Source organism: Balaenoptera physalus, assembly GCF_965194825.1.
Source record: "Balaenoptera physalus genome assembly, chromosome: 20".
NCBI lineage: Eukaryota > Metazoa > Chordata > Mammalia > Artiodactyla > Balaenopteridae > Balaenoptera > Balaenoptera physalus.
In genome coordinates this window covers 42,322,769-42,336,795 of record NC_138901.1, presented here as the reverse complement: position 1 = coordinate 42,336,795, position 14,027 = coordinate 42,322,769, and positions in this window count along the sequence as shown.

Genomic DNA, 14,027 nt, shown 5'->3' with positions numbered 1-14,027 from the left:
AGCACTGTGAAGGCCGAGTGGGTCCCACTGCCTGTCCTCCTGCATTCATGGGGCCCACTCCCGTGGACTTGGAATTTACCTGACAGCTCTGACCACCTTTAGCTGCCCAGTGCCTCCCTGGACACACAGCAGGTGAGAAACAGCAGCAAGATCAACCAGGGGCCAGGGGACTTTGGGCAAGAGACACAGAACAGGAGAGCACACTGCGGAGAGAGGCGGGGAGAGGGGAGAAGAGAGAGTGAAAGGAAAGTGACAAAGCTGTGCCCAAGACAGGAGGAAAACAGAGCAGAACTGTCTCAACAGCGCCCACTGGGCCCCAGGTAAGGCTGTATGGGTGTCCCACTCTGTTTAGACAGGACCCATTTCCTATTCCCAATGCCCCACCTGCCCTCTCCCACCAAGATTCTGGTCCCACTAAAGGGAAGGCACATAGCTGAATATGGTAGATGGTGGTCAGGAAGTGGTAGGGGGATAATTCAGTCCCCTCCCCAACTCCAGCCCCGCAATGGGAGCTTGCACACCGATTTAGGGACTAGAACTGGCTTCCTCCCCTGGTTGGGCACTTACCCTGACAGAGGCTGGGACCCTGCCTGCCTCCTTTTGAGGGATGCAACAACCTGCCTCACAGGCTCATTAAAGAGATGAGAACCATGAGATTCAGGCTCCCTCAGTGTCCCCACTGAACTTACCACTCTACCTAGATCCCCACCTACCCCCTCCTAAGTCTCTCCATCTCGCTTAGGCTGATTCCCCACTGGGCTGTAGCTCCCAGCAATGCCCAAAGACCTGGCTCCTTCACAAAGACCCCTTGTGGGTAAGAAATATACAACTTATTTACAAATGGTTCGAAAACAATAGTGATAATAACAAATGTGTGTGTCTGCTAGAGAGACAAAGACAGCGAGAGAGTGAGAGAGAGACACAGAGAGAGAGAGAGGAAGCAGGGAATCGTGAAAAGTTGGCAAAATATTAAGGATAATTAAATGAGCGATGGGTTTACTGAAGTTCTTTGTACCACCTTCTTCTGTACATTTCAAAGCAGTATTTCAAAGTAAAAAGTTTAAAAATGAACATAGCTTTAAAAAAGTGCCCTCTCCTGCATCGGGGTCTCCCCGGATCTCTCTTATCATACAAACATGCTGGAGCCATGCTGCTCATAGGCCTTTTCTGATGGCACAGTACCATCCACCTCTACCTGATTGCTCTTCTTCAAGAGAACACCTGGAGACAGCTGATATCTGCACTTCGTCTTCCCAATTAGATCCAAACAGCTCTGGTTCTCCTGGCAGCTGGCAAGTGAGCGCTCCTTCAGTCACATTCTCCACTTACGGGGACTGGAGGGGACAGCTGTGGCCTGAGAACCAGTCCCACTGCCTCACAGCCGCAACAAACCCCAGAACAGTGTCCAAAACGCAAGGCTGGAACTTCCCGGGTGGCGCAGTGGTTAAGAATCCGCCTGCCAATGTAGGGGACACGGGTTCGAGCCCTGGTCTGGGAAGATCCCACATGCCTCGGAGCAACTAAGCCCATGTGCCACGACTACTGAGCCTGTGCTCTAAGAGCCCATGCGCCGCACCTACTGAAGCCGACGAGCCTAGAGCCCCTGCTCTGCACCAAAAGAAGCCACCGCAGTGAGAAGCCCGCGCACGGCAACGAAGAGTAGCCCCCGCCTGTGGCAACTAGAGAAAGCCCCGCGCAGCAAGGAAGACCCAATGCAGCCAAAAATATAAATAGATAAATAAATAAATAAATTTAAATTACAAAAAAAAAAACAAAAAACACTTAATGCTGCCAGGACCTTGAGAGCTTGTCTGGAGTATCTAGCATAGCAGTATGTGTCACCTTGACAAAGGCGAGAAGTGGTCACGCAGACTGAGGTTCCACAAGTCCAGAGCGAGAGGCTAAGTTCGGAGCTGCTATTCGGCGGTTTTCCCGCATAGACCTGAGTTGGAATGACATTTCCCCAGTGCTGCAGGTCCTACCCAGTGCTGCCCCTCCCCTGCCTCGCTGTGTGACTTGGAACGGTTCGCAGACCCTCTCTGGGCCAGTAGCCCGACTGCACACCCTGCGGTACGTAAGACCTGGCGGCTGGGGCAACAGGCAGCACGCGTGCCCGCGAAGCCGTGTTCTCCCCACCCACGTCATTTGCATAACCAGTCCCGGCACCGGCTTAAGGCGACCCTGCGACTCTGGCTGGGTCAGGTGACATGCTTCACAGCGCCGCCTACAAGGTTTCGCAGGAATCTGCGCTTCGGGCTTGTTTTCCAGCCCCCGCCATCCTCGCGGAAGAAAGGTGAGGCTCGTCCCCTGACAAATAATTATGGAGCTGCTTTTACTTTCTGCCCGGCACGGAGCGGGCGCTGGGGCCGTGGGCAGAAGCCGATCGGGTGCCTTTCCTGGGGGTGGGGATGGGATGGGGAGACTGAGCAGGGAACAAACCAGTGACCTGCCCCGTGACCTCTGCACCAAGGGAGTGAAGTCCAGGATGAGGGGCCCCAGCCGGGCAGACCTAGCCCAGAAAGTTCTGGGTCCAGGAGCCTTCGGACGTGGACTGGTCAGAAATTAGGCCCTGCAAGCGGGTTATGACCGGCCTAGAGCAGCCAGACTCAGGAGACTGGGCGTTACGTATAGACTGAATCGCGCTTTAACAGGAGCCCTGCGCCTCACCTCAGCCCCAGAGGGGATCCCAGCCTGTTAGGGTTTCTCGTGCCACGTGCGCTCGCCCTTCCAGAGCCTTAATTCGCCACCCTCTTTGCCTTCCCTTCTTTGGTCAAATCCTGGGCCCGCGCGCGGTCAAGGATGCCTTGCCCCCTCCCTCCCCCTCCCCCCTCAGGGCCCGCCCCAGAAACTCCGCCCTGTCCCCTCGGTGAGAAGTTCTGGCAGGGTTGACAGTCATTCCCGTAGGGCGCCGCTCGCCTGCTCCGAAGGCGCTGTCCAGCCCACGGTGCTGAAGCGTCCCGCGCCCTGACAACTGAGAACAGAGATCCTTCCCAACCTGGCAGGCTCCAGGTCTCGTCCATACTGGCCTAATAATCCACAAGGATCCTTGTCTGCCTAGCGGGTTTAAACTGGAATCGCCTCGGGGGCCCGAGCTTTCATGAGGAGGCCCAGGGAGAGCAAGTTTGTCCATGAGGAGGCCCAGGGAGAGTGGACAGTAGTCAATTCCTGTGCTCCATCCTGGAACCAGTAAAACTATGGGCATCTCCACTGACCCCTCCTGACTTGTCCTATGAGTCATATGGGGAGACTGGGCCCAGAGGAGGGTCCGTTTACTTTCCAGGAACTCAATTCTTCCCACTTGCATCCAAACCCAGCAGGCCCTGCTACCTGAAGGGGGTGGGGTGAGACAATCCCAGGAATTCCTCCCATACACATTCCCTGTAGTGAAGATGCCTCTCCCTCCATTCTGGATGACCCTCAACTTCCGTGGATGTTCACAACCCCTCCCCCCAACCCAACGTCCAGGCAGGCAGGGGAGATCAGGTGTCCCCAGTGAAGGGCTCTGCAACTTGGAGTCTAGAATCTTGCCCTCGAAGGAGTAAATGACACGGTTGCCCAGTGACTTGAGCATAATTGTGATGGCAGTGATACTGGGCAGCATGAAGAAGCTGGGTACAGGGCAGAAATTAGTCCAGAAAAGAGGGCTGGTAAGATGCCAGAAGGAGTAGCCACTGGTGTCCAGGACCAAGCCCACACTGGACCTACCATGTTCTGGCTCACCCCAGGACCCCACAGAGCTATCGTGGCAGCCCAGGACCCAGTCGTACCTCCTTAGCATCAGCCGAGCCTCAGTTCAGGCTGGGAGAGAGAAGTACAAGTCTAGGCTAGAGAGTTTTAAAAGGGTACTCCAGAGGACCTGACTCTGTGGCCAGCACTCATTTGGCAAAAGCAAATGTCATGCCCTGGTCTCCTCAGATGCGTGAAAGTACCCAAGTTCAGTGCCCACAACTGCCATGCAACTCCAGTTTAAGGTTCTCCGCGGTATATAGTGCATTCTGGCTGAATGTGGCTCAAAGAGCCCCAGGGGACAATGCACGGTGGCAGGGTTGAGTTCACACCATGAGGAAGAGCAGGCGGCAGCCTCAGGATTGTTAAATCATCCCAGAACGAGGATTCTTAAAATTGTGCTGCATGGTGAATCAAGTTGCTTGACCCCTCTCCTTATTCAGGGTGCCTGCTGGTGCACCCTGGATGAGTGCCTGAAGATGGCCAGTGGCGCTTAGCCCCTTGAAGGGACATACCTGTGTGGGACGGCAGTGGACAGTCAACCACAGAATGAGAAGGTCTAACCCCATCCCCCAACACATGGGCCCCATACTGTAGCCCCCATGGCAATGGACTAATAACTAATGTTGCCCTGGGCATCATAGTGACCCCAAGAGAGCAAAGTGGATATTAGCAAACCCATTAGGCAGATGGGAAAATAGGGGCAGAGAAGGCATGGGACAGTCACCAAAGCCCCAGAGAAAGTCCAACTTTTTTTTTTTTTTTTTTGGATCTAGCTCCCCTGATCAGGGCTTGAACCTGGAGCCATGGCAGTGTAAGCTCCGAGTCCTAACCACTGGTCTGCTAGGTAATTCCCCCAACTTTCTGATGTTCAGCTTATTGCAACACCCTCCTTCCTGTCACGTGATCTCCACTTCACCCGGCAAGGAGCCGATGCTAATGGCGGTCCCCTCCGTCAAAGCCAAACAGCTCTGGTTACCACGGTAAGTAACAAACGACCACTCCAGACTCTCAACAACAGAATCCTAGGAGGACGTGAGGAGGGCTCCTGTGGCCTGAGGGTCAACATGCCCGACCTTGGCTGGCCCCACAGCCATGGCAAGGACATGAACAGCATCCAAAGAAGGAAGGGGGCTGCTGGGCAAACTCTGGGAGAAGGGTAGGGGGCCTGGTGGAAGTGCTGCCACCTCCCGCACATGCTGGGCCCTCAGGTGGTGAGCCAGAAGTGCTGCCTAAGCTTCTCATTGCAGTAGGAGAGCCACAGCTGTGCCAGGCTCTTGTTGGGGAAGAATGTGAGTCCAAACACATCCAGCAGGCCTGGCAGAGCGAGGGCAGCGGAGGGGCCGCTGCAGGGGACCACCGAGAAAGAGTTTCTCTAAAGGCCAGTATGGCAGGGATCCTGCCGAATTGAATGATTGGGCATCCATGTGAACTAGAATTCCACAGCCTGGATTACCAGGGGCGAGGTTGGGAACATCACACCGGGCAGTGTACAGAGCAGTAACAACGCCCCATACACATCTCCAGGGTGGTCCCCGTCCCCTCTTCTGCCCCCATCCCCAATTCTGTATACTCTCATCCCCTCAAAACAGGCAGAATCGGAGGCTAAGTTTGAGAAAAATTTCCCAGAGAGTTACAGAATGGATTTTTAAAAAACAGATAAGAAACTAAGATGATTAAACTTCATATTAGTAGGAGTTCTAGAAAGAGAAAAGGGTAGGGAGGAAATTTTTAGAACTATTTTTTTAATCCCCATAATGGAAGAGCATGAGTTGACAGGGTGAAGGGACTCATACCACATACCCACACAATGGATGAGAAATATCACACAAGGCGCAGCACTGGCAATTTTAACAGTACTTATAGATAAAGAGATCCGAAAACTTTCTGCAAAAAAAGTAGTGACACACTAGGGACTATGAATTGTTACAGCACACTAGAAGAATACAGAAGAAAACTTCAAACTTTGGAGGGAAAATTACCTCCAACATAGAATTATCTATCCATTCAAATATCAACCAAACGTGAAGGTAGAAATAAAATATCATTAGATGTTCAAGGTCTCAAAAATTTACCTTCCATGTGACTCTACCAGGAAACTGCCAGAGAATATGCTCCACAACAAACACAAAGAAGTGAACTAAGAATGAGGAAGCCGGGATTTCCCTGGTAGTCCAGTGGTTAAGACTCCGCGGTTCCAATGCAGGAGGCAGGGGTTCGATCCCTGGTTGGGAAATAACCATGTCCTGGCCAAAAGATCTAAAAAAAAAAAAAAAAAAAAAGGATGAGGAAGCCATGGGATCCAGATCCACAAAAAGAGGACCTGTTATAGGAGAGGGGCCTGGGGCTCCCCAGACGAAGGCGTAGAGATGCTCTTGGGTGACAGTTACGTGACAGCAGCACTAGGCAGCTCCCAATCCAAACAGGAGCATGAGGTCTGAGAGTCTCCAGGATGTCTGTAGGGGAAAGGGAGCTGGAGGGACGTGCTGTGATTGCCAGCATGATCAGTGGATGTTTGCTGGCTCTTGTGGTCAGGTCGGGAATGAATTAATAATAGGTGTATAGAAACAGAATAGAGAATCCAGAAATAGGACTATACCATATGGTCAGCTGAATTTTTCCTTTTTTTTAATCGGCCACACCATGCGGCTTGCAGATCTTCGTTCCTCGACTAGGGATCGAATCCATGCCCCCTGCAGTGGAAGCATGGAGTCCGAACCACTGGACCACCAGAGAATTCCCAGTCAACTGATTTTTGACAAATGTGCCAAAGCAATTCAATAGGGGGGAAGAACAAGCTTTTCAACAAATTGACATATGCACTTAAAAAAAAAATTCAACTACAGTCTTATGCTACATAGAAAAATTAACTCAAAATGGATCATGGACCTAAATGTAAGGAGGGGGACTTCCCTGGTAGTCCAGTGGGTAAGACTCTGCACTCCCAATGCAGGGGTCCCGGGTTCAATCCCTGGTTGGGGAAATAGATCTCGCATGCATGCCGCAACTAAGAGTCCACATGCCGAAACTAAGAAGTCTGCATGCCGTAAATAAGAAGGCTGCATGCCACAACTATGAGCTCGCATGCCGTAACTAAAAGATCACGCATGTCGCAGCAAAGATCCCGTGTGCCGCAACTAAGACCCAGCGCAGCCAAAAATAAATAAATAAATATTAAAAAATAAATAAATAAAAATAAACGTAAGAAGGTAAACTATAAAATTCTAGAAGAAAACAAAGGGGTGATAAAGCGTTTGGGAAAGAGTTCTTAAATATGACATAAAATGTATGAGCTATAAAAGAAACTAAGCAAGTGAAAAATAAGTTAACTATTAACTACAGGAAAAAACAAAACATTTTACAACATAGGAAATTCAGTTCTATTGCATTATGAGACTCTGCTGTGAACAACATTTACATGATCATAATAATGAAGGGAATTCCCTGGTGGTCCAGTGGTTAGGACTTGGCGCTCACTGCTGGGACCCAGGTTTGATCCCTGGTCAGGGAACTAAGATCCTGCAAGCCGCATGGCACAGCCAAAATAATAATAATAATAATAATAATAATAAAATAATAAAGACATTGCAAATTAACTTAATCAGAAATTGTGATAAAATAATATCGAGACTGTAGGGAAAGAAAGTAAAGGCTAAATCCTCATCAAAGTAGGAAGTGAACAGATGTCTAAAATTTTAAACTCAGTGAGTAACAACAGAAGCATATGATTTAAAGATATGGACATACATGCTCCAAAAGCCACAGAACAATCCGAAAGCAGCTGCCTCTCAAAGTAGGGAACTGCCCTGGAACATGTGGGAGGAGGACGCTGTTATAAGCCTCACAGTACTCTTTTTCTTTTCAACCACCTGCCTGTATTACTTAGACACAAACAAAGTTGTTTTTTTTTTTTTGCTGTGCCATACGGGGCTTGTGAGATCTTAGTTCCCTGACTAGGGATTGAACCTGTGCCCTTGGCAATGAAAGGGCAGAGTCCTAACCACTGGACTGTCAGGGAATTCCTCAAATAAATTAAACTTAAAACCACCAGAGAGCCACTGAAACTAGCTGTGTGGGCCTCTGGCCAAGTCCAGCCCTGGTCTGGTGAGCGGATGGTGGGAGGTGATCACAGTCGGCACAGCCCACGTGCTCTGCATTCTGGGGAAGTTCAGGCTTTGTCCAGGAGCGGAGGCCTGGGCCACTCCACTGCTTGACACAGATCTCAGAGATGCACTCTCCTGTTTCCCGTGTTTGGCATCCCCCCTCTGTCCCCACCACCCCCAGCACTGCCCTCAGTAACGGCACTTCTCACCCTCCCGTCCCCATCTGTCTCTTTGACTGTCTCTTCCAGGGGACTGAGAGCCCCCAGAAGGCCTGAAAGATGCACTGTTCTTCGCTCTCCCCCACCCTCCCACCTCCAGCGCCTGGCCCAGGGCTGGCACACTACAGGAGCTCAACGCTCTTAGACATGGGTGTTGGCAGCCTGGGTTCACAGACAGAGAAGGTCTTATGAAAGTAAACGTGCTAAGTCACAAGTGAGGCCCCGGCAGGTGGTTCCCTTTGACCAGTTTGCCACTCTTCATCAGGCTTCTACAATATGTTCTTGTACCAGCTGTGGTGCTGCCACTCAGTGGCCCTGTGGCCACCCCAGGGGCCTCTGTCCTCCCCCTGCCGGTCTTCAACACTGCCCCTGCCCCTGTGGGAACGGATGCCAGTGATGCCAGTGAGAGGCAGGCAGCTACCCCAGTAAACCCCTTCCCACAAGTAATCCAGCTAACTTCCGGGGTGCCCTGAGCATGTGTCAGGCATGGCACCAAGCGCTTTATGTGCACTGGCTTTTTAACCTGCTCAGAGGCCATTTTACAGAGAGGTCACTGAAGGCTTGGGCCTCGGGGTAGGTGTGCCAGGCTCTGTCTCCTGCACTATGCCTTGGGCCAAACCCAGGTGTTAACTCACAACCTCAAGTCAGAAACCTGTCCCTCCTGGGCAGGGACCCAGCATTTCTAAAAAAGAGCCCTTGGGTTGACTCAGTAGGGGATAGTCGGTCTGTGTGGTCCCCAATACAAGAGTTCAATCACCCTGTTGTCCCTGGGGCCCCAGGTACAGGGCAGGGTATTCCTGGACCACCAAGACCCAGTAATGGGAGTGGGAAGCAGTGAGAGGAAGGTTACAATGGGGAGGATATATACAGACCAGGTAATGTAAGATTTTTTAAAATTGAAGTATGGTTGATTTATAGTGTTTCAGGTGTACAGCAAAGTGATTCAGTTATATATATAATATATACATATTCTTTTTCAGATTCTTTTCCATTATGAGTTATGAAAGATCTTGAGGGAATTCCTGGTAGTCCACTGGTTAGGATTCGGCACATTCACTGCCAGGGCCTGGGTTCAATCCCTGGTTGGGGAACTAAGATCCCGCAAGCCACGCAGCTTGGACAAAAAAAGAAAAAGATATTGAATATATTTCCCTGTGCTATACAGTAGGACCTTGTTGTTTATCTATTTTACATATAATAGCATGTATATGTTAACCCCAAGTTCCTAATTTATCCCTCCCCCGCCCCAGATAATGTAAGATTTAAATTCATTTCTGCCTGGACCCATACTGGACATGGGGAAGAAACACAGGGGAGTGAGGCCCACACTCCTGGTCCTGACAGCTCAGGGAAGGGCCAACAACACACACCCCAAAGCAGAACCTTAAGCCCAGAGGTACTGAGCAGAAGAGTATCAATCAGGCTTCTAACGCAGCCAGTAGGCAGGAGATTGGGGAAGGCTTCCTGGAGGAGGTGACGACTGACCTCAGTCTTTCGAAATGAGCAGACTTTAACCGAAGAAGGAAAGAAGGGCAATCCAAGCACAGGGAACAGAATGAGAGAAGGCACAGAGGTAGGGTGTACAGAGCATCTGGCGAGAGGCTGGAACACTGAGAGGTGAGACTGGAGAGGAGGTCCGTGGAGCCAGAGGGGTGAGCTTATTTGTTGGGATCACTGATTTTATAGGGGAGGAAACAGGTTAGGGGTCACTGGACCCTAAACGATGGAGCTCAACCACCTCTTTGAGTTAATAGGAGAGAAAGCCCAGACAAGAGTGGCTCTCCTTAGGAATAAGCCCTTCCGTCTCCTGCAGGAAGGGAGCAGGGCTGGAATTCAAACCCTAGGCTTCTGCCCCCGCGAGTGCTCCTTCCATGCCATTCCGCTGCCGCCTTCTCAGTGGGAACCCAGCCCCTACTGGATCCTGTCCTCTGCGTCCTCTGATGGGCAGCTGATACCAGCAAGGGTCTGCAGGGACTCCGGATACCCCTTGGTGTCTGTTGAGATAAACCCAACACAAATAAAGTTTAATCAATAGCCTGAACTCTCAGTCCGGATCTCTGCAACGGAGAGCAGGCAGAGACAGGAAAAGTCCCTTTCTTGCCAAGCCTGAAAAAGCTGCAGCCCCTCTCCCATCCCCTTCACCCCCACCCTACAAGTCCTCCCTGAGCTACTGAGGGAGTCCTGGGGGAGGAAACAGAGCAGGGAGGGAGCTGGACATGGTCACTGGAATATGTTGGGGGGCCTCCTTGGCAGAGCCAGTGGAGGAAACTTCTGCCTTTAAATATTTTGCAATAGCAACAAACATAACAAGCACAAAAAATCAGGTGACACATGTTCTCTTCAGGCCTGGTGTCCCCACCTCCCAGATCCCAGGCACAGGAGCCAGGCTCACACCAGCAGGAGGCTGGGACCAGAGCGTCTGTGGACCTTCCAAGTATGTTTATTCACATTCCTGTGGGCCCCTGGGGGACCAGCTGAGGTTCCCAGTGTCTGCTGAGGAAAAGAAAAAGCAGCCCCTGACATCCAGAACTGATCTGACGTTCACAGTTAGACCTCAGACACTCAGAGCCAGGTCATTTTCTCTTTCTGTCAGACATAAACAATCACAGAATACCAACCTCAGTCAAGGTTATTCTGAGACCATGATAAAATGAGACAAAATAAGGCTCCTTCATAATTTTGTCTAAGCACGGACAAAAATAAGGTCACTGTGCTGCCACCCATAAAATATCAAGCATACCCCCTCTTTTGGCTAAAATGAATGACTGCTATATTTTTAGCAGCTTTATTGAGATATAATTGACATAACATACAATTCATCCATTTAAAGTGTACTATTCAATGCCTTTAATTATACTCACAGAGCTGTGCAAACGCCACCATGGTAAATTTAGAACGTTCCCATTGCCCCAGAAAGAAACCCTACACCCCTCAGTCATCACCTCCAAATCCATCCATCCTCCTTGCCCTAGGCAACCACTACAGAGACTTTCTATCTATATAGATTTGCCTATTCTGGACATTTCATATAAATGGAAACATACAATATGTGGTCCTTTGCGACTGTCTTCTTTCAGTTAGCATAATGTTTTCAAGTTTCATACATGTTGTAGCATGTATCAGTAATTCATCCCTGCAATGCCTAATTTTATATGTCAACTTGACTGGGGCGTGTATATATATTGGGCATAATCTCTCCTATTACTTCTGTGGCAGTATGCACCAAGATGCTTAATCTTCATAACTTGGACCCCAGTAATTCTACTTCTAAGAATGAACTAATTTTGGACTTCCCTGGTGGCGCAGTGGTTAAAAATCTGCCTGCCAATGCAGGGGACACGGGTTCAATCCCTGGTCCTGGAAGATCCCACACACCGTGGAGCAACTAAGCCTGTGTGCCACAACTACTGAGCCTGTGCTCTAGAGCCCGCGAGCCACAACTAGTGAGCCCGCGTGCCGCAACTACTGAAGCCCGCGCACCTAGAGCCCGTGCTCCGCAACGAGAAGCCCACGCACCACAACGAAGAGTAGCCCCCACTCGCTGCAACTAGAGAAAGTCTGCGCGCAGCAACAAAGACCAAAGCAGCCACAAATAAAAACAAATAAATAAATTTTTAAAAAATAAAATAAGCGAGAAAGAAAGCATTTCAAAAGGTGCAGGTAGTTCACTCCTTTCCTCTCCAGGACTGAGCCTGAGGCGGGAGGCATGACTCTGCTGGGCCCTCAGCCCCTCAGCAAGTCTCAGCTCCCATCTGCCTCTTCAAAGTGTAGGTATTTCTCCAAGCTTGAGGGCAGTTTGAGGGATTTTTTTTAAACAACTTTTTTATTTGTTCTGAGTGTAGAACTTAACCTTTATGAAAAAGCATGATACAGCCCTCATAAAAAAGTAAAATACATTTCAAACTTTCACCGTGCCGCACGGCTTGTGGGCTCTTAGTTCCCCGACCAGAGATTGAACCCACACCCTCGGCAGTGAATGTGCCGGGTCCTAACCACTGGACTGCCAGGGAACTCCCACATTTCAAACTTTTAAGCAAAGCTGCAGCATCAATGCAGCAACAGTGATTGCTCTAATGATACTTTCATTGTTCCACCTTTTCAGTTTCAGGAGGAAATTATTAGCCACTGGTTCCTGGTTAACTTAGAAACACACCAGAGGCTGGACGCGGAAAGTGAGCATCTAACTGTCTGGCCTGGGAAGGGAGCGGGGGGCAACAGAGAGACTTTGACATCAGACAGACCTGAGTCAGAATACTGGCTCTGCCACTGCTAGCTGAGTGGCTTCTCAGCTGAACTTCTCTGAGCCTTGCATTCCTCGTGTATAAAATGGGGTGATTCCACCCACACTGCAAGGTTGTAAGAGTGAAAAAGTGACACGGGTAATACAAGGCCAGTGCAGTCACACTGAGCCAGTCCAGTTAAAGGACTCCAGCTGTTTGTAGTCAGGTGCTGGAAAATGTTAAAACAGAGTTTTGCTTCCAAGTTTCTATTTAGAGGGCTGGAAAATCTAAAGTTACAGAGAATTTTTAAAAACTTTTATTGGAGTATAGAGAATTTTTTTTAAGGTCAAAGGACTGAAGGAGTGAAGGAGAATCCCTTCTTCCAGGCCCTCTGTTCCGTGAGGTCCTTGCCACTGCCCCCAGTGCAGACCAGGCTCCTGGGGGCAATAATCTGCCTCTGGCCTCTGGGGCTGGCCCTGGACCACACCTCCATGAATACGAGGAGCCTTCAGAGGAAACTGATGCTTCTGGCCTGCTTCCAGCTTCCCTGGGGCAGCCTCAGTGATTACACTATCCAGATGGTAGGACACAGCTGGGCTGGGGTCACATCCATCAGAGCACTGCCTCAGGGAGCTTGTGTGTGATTGTGACTCCACTGTAAAGGGCAGGCAGCAAAGCCCAGGAATCCCCAGGGGAAGCTGGGAAAACGGCTGTCCCTAAACCGGCTGGGCCTGCACTTCTTGGATCTAGGTTTGGATTATTTGTATCAGTACAGCTAGGAATTTTCCAGTCACCTTCCTTCCCCCTCCCCACCCCCCCTTCCAGAGGATTGAGTGTATTTTGTTGACAGCTTGTTCTCTCAAATGGCATTGCATTTAGTAACATTTTTTGCTGTTGTGATTTTTGTTGTCGCTGTTATTCCAAATCTTATTACTCTAACTTGTCTCCCTTTCCAGCTGAGGAAATGGTGACCAGGTGAGTAAATGTTCCAAGGCCACCGTTTTGTGTATTACGGGCAACCAAGAAAGAACGGGAATGTGCTTGAAGGCAGAACCCCAGAGGCCAGGGGTGTAGAGAGGGGTTCGCGAACCTAGACCCCCAGCCCTGCTTTCAGCACGGGAGGGCCGCTTGCAAATGACTTCTTTCGAAAACTACTTTAAAATCGAGACTAAAGGAGCGGTTAGAAGATGGGTGAGTTTTAGCGACGGAGCCAATAGAGCCTGCGAGCCTCGGAAGGGCCTCTGAGCGCGGCAAGGAGGCGCCAGATTGAGGACGATTTAAAAGGCGGACTGGACAGGACTTAGACCCCATGGCGGTGAAGAGGAATGGGACCCCCGGCCCCTGCCCGGCCTCCTGCACTCACTGAGCACCTGGAGACGGGACAGCGCTTCTGGGCTCCGGGTACCTGTTGCACAGGACTGCTCTCCTACTGCTCCAGAACCTTCAGGCTCGGCGCCAAGCCCCTCCCACCGCTCCGCCCCCGCCTTGCTCCCCGTTCCAAACCAGAGCCAATCAGTGCTCGGCGACGCCGGGCAGGGAAACCAATCGATTGCTCCTGCTTTTTACTCAAGACTAGAAGTAGAGCGTCGTGCACTCGATCGGTGGCAGGTCCCTGGGCCGAGGCAGAGACCTTGCTAAGTTGGAGGACCTTGCTAGGTGGTTGCCTCATGCGTGTCTGGGAGGGCGAGGTTCCTTCGCGTGGAAGGAAATTGTCCATGAACAGTTCAGGTCCGAGAAGAACACTATCCCAGGCCCTCTCC